General features: G+C 55.4%; 1 pseudogene; it reads left to right on the forward strand.

The window, feature by feature from the left end:
- The first annotated feature begins 1265 nt into the window (after positions 1 to 1265).
- On the forward strand, positions 1266 to 2543 carry LOC139012969 (RING finger protein 214 pseudogene; annotated as a pseudogene).
- Positions 2544 to 3369: the final 826 nt, after the last annotated feature.

Consider the following 3369-nt stretch of genomic DNA (forward strand, 5'->3'; position numbering starts at 1 on the left):
GTAGCAGAGGTACGAATAATTACCATGTTTCTCTTTTATTAGATAGGATATACTAGAGATCGGTGCATAAAATTTGTGCAGGGGGCGGGGGGGTGTTCCCCTCAGCCTGGCCTGCACCCTCTCCAATCCAGGATCCCTCTCCAATCCAGGATCCCGCTCACAATCCTGGATCACTGGCTCCTAATCACTCACCTGCCTGCCTGCCTGGTCGACCATAACTGCCCCTCCCTGCCGGCCTGATCACCCCTAACTGCCTCCCCTGCTGGCCTGGTTGCCCCTAATTTCCCCCACTGATGGCCAGGTCGCCCCCAACTACACCCTCCCTGCAGGCCTGGTTGCCCCCAACTGCCCCCCCCCTGCCAGCCTGGTTGCCTCTTACTGCCCCTCCTGCCAGCCTGGTCACCCTCAACTGCCCCCCCTGCCGGCCTGGTTGCCCCCAACTGCCCCCCCCACCAGCCTAGTCGCCCCACGCAGCCTGCTGTTCAGTCGTTTGGTCATCTCTCACTAACTCCTCTGCCAGCCTGGTCATCCCACGCAGCCTGCTTGTTCAGTCGTTTGGTCGTCCCTCACTAACCCCCCTGCTGGCCTGGTTGTAGGCAGCCATCTTGTGAGGGTGTGATGACCAATTTGCATATTACCTCTTTATTATATAGGATATATTATATATATATATATATATATATATATATATATATATATATATATATATATATATTGATTTCAGAGAAGGGAGAGGGAGAGAGAGATAGAAACATCAATGATGAGTCCTAACTGGTTTGGCTCAATGAGCACAGCATCAGTCTGCAGACTGCAGGGTCCTAGTTTGATTCCTGGTCAAGGGCACATGTCCGGGTTGCAGGCTTGATCCCCAGTAGGGGGCATGCAGGAGGCAGCCAATCAATGACTCTCTCTCATCATTGATGTTTCTATCTTTCTCTTTTCCTCTCCCTTCCTCTCTGGAATCTATATACGTAAAAGCCTAAGCGACCATTCGACAGTTCAACCATCCAACCAGTAGCTATGATGCGCACTGACCACCAGGGGGGCAGATGCCCAACGCAGGAGTGGCCGAGCTGTGATGAGTTGGCAGCTATGGTTCTCGGGTGACCCGATTCAGAGGTGCGTCACCCAAGAGCCATGCTCTCGCACTCCGAGACTCCTCGGGGGATGTCAGAGAGCTGGTTTCAGCCCCATCCCCACAGGCCAGGCTGAGGGACCCCACCTGCCAGAGGGACCCCGCTCACTCTACAGATGAACTTCAAGCCATGGCGCCACCCCAGGTGCAGCCGACCAGCCAGGGAGGGACCATGGAGGTTGGCTCCAGGGCATGTCTGGCCCATCTTGCCAAGTCCCGCATCTCGCCTACACCTTCTGATTAATTTCCTTTCAATGTGCATGAGTTCATGCACCAGGGCGCTAGTTAATAATAATAAAAAAAGAAACATCAATGATGAGAGAGAATCACACCCCCCACTGGGGGTTGAGTCTGTAACCCGGGCCTGGTCCTGACTGGGAATTGAACTGTGACCTCCTGGTTCATAGGTGGATGTTCAACCACTGAGCCACGCTGGGTAGGCGACCCAAATCTTTTTAAAATGAGGGAATAGCCCTAGGGAGGCTCACTCAGCTGGGCAGTGAAGGATCGTCCCTTCCCTTCCTCCCTTCTGGGACCAGCTCAATAGTCACATCCAGCTAGGGAGGACGGGGCCAAGCTGAGCTGCCTTCCTCAGGCCCCTACTCCCACTCCGCCCCCGCCCTGTCCGAGGAGATTTCATGTGCCAGGTGTTTCAACCCAATGCCTCTTAAGTTCCTCAGATGCCCTTCTCCATTGGGCAGGTCACAATGCCCATGGTTATGCCCAGTGCAGATCCCTGTTCCTTGTCTTTCCCCATCCTGAACCCTGGGCCCAGCCCAAGCAGCCTTCCCCCACCCATTCCTGGCTCCCATGGGAGAAATAGCCCTGGCTTGGGTTCCCTTGTTGGCTCCCATGGTCCACACATGCCCCCTGCCGCCTCCATCCCGCCTCCCCCAGGCTTGGATGGTGTTAAGGCTTCTACTGAGACTCCCCGGCCCCAATTAGTGGACAAACTAGAGAAGATCCTGGAAAAACTGCTGGCTCGGTTCCCACAATGCAATAAGGCCCAGGCAACCAACATTCTTCAGCAAATCCAGTCGGCACGCACCACCACGCAGGCCGGCCCTGGAGGAGCTGACCCGCTGTGGCTGCACGACTGGCAGAACATGAGCGAGTGGCAGCGAGTGCTCAGCCACTGGGTCGGATCCGGGCCTTGTTCCCTGCTCCACTGGCCCAACTCAGTACCCCAGGGCTCTTGCCTTCTGCACAAGTTTCACACCCTGGAAGGTCTTCACATGCTCCAGCCACCTGTAAGCTGGGTCTCATGTGCCAGAAGCTGGTCCCGCCCAGCGAGCTGCGGCTGATGGCATGTGCCCACATGTTGCACAAGGAGTGTATCAAATTCTGGGCCCAGACCAACACCAGCGACACTTGTCCCTTTTGTCCAGCTCTTAAATGGTGGACCTGATTGGGGAGGAAGAAGAGAAGCGTGGGTTCAAGATTCCTAAAACCGTATATGAATACAGTGACGCATACTCATGCCAGGTACATTTTTACTGTATAGGAGATGTGTGTATAGAAAGTCTGTATTCAAATGTTGGTAATGAAAGTATGTATGTTATGCAAAAATGGTCTGTCCCCCTCAGCTTGCAATTCCTTTAGGGGGATGCAAACTGTAGCTAAGATGCTATTTAGTTTGGCCTTGAAATTAGGATATTCCTGCCTAAGGCTGTCTTCAAATACAATATAAAAACCATTAGGAAGCTAAAAAAAGAGAGAAAATGAGGGAATAGGGACCTCGGGAAAGGGGAAGTCCCCGCTTTGGGTGTTGCAATGACACCCCAGCCCCTGTAGGGAGGTTCCCATCTGTAGCCACAGAGCAGCTTACGTGAGACTTCGACTTCGGGGATTCGCGGCGGATGGACGGGCCGAGGATGCCCAGGGCGCCGCAGGGGCGGGGCTGGGAAGAGCAAGCCGCCCCGGGAGCATCCAGGGGGCTCAGGGGCCCGCTGACCACCTGACCTGGGCCACCCTCTTCCTCCCCAACCCCCCCCCCCCGCCCCCCAGCTCCGGAACCGGAATGCAGCCTCGGCCCACCAGGACCTTGTCATTTCTCAGGAGCTGGGGGGCGGGGTGGGGGAGGCGGCGGCGGGAAATTCACTGGGGGGTGGGGGGGGGGGGGCTCCGGGCACCTTGACACGCTAGGTTATGAGGCAGCGGCCAGGGTCACAGCAAACATGACTCAGGAGACAACTTGAAGTGTCAAAGGCTGGATAATTTTAGCATCAAGAAAG

The sequence above is a fragment of the Myotis yumanensis genome, unplaced genomic scaffold, assembly GCF_028538775.1.
Source record: "Myotis yumanensis isolate MYYU_CA2020_CCGP unplaced genomic scaffold, mMyoYum1.0.hap1 SCAF_6, whole genome shotgun sequence".
Taxonomy (NCBI): domain Eukaryota; kingdom Metazoa; phylum Chordata; class Mammalia; order Chiroptera; family Vespertilionidae; genus Myotis; species Myotis yumanensis.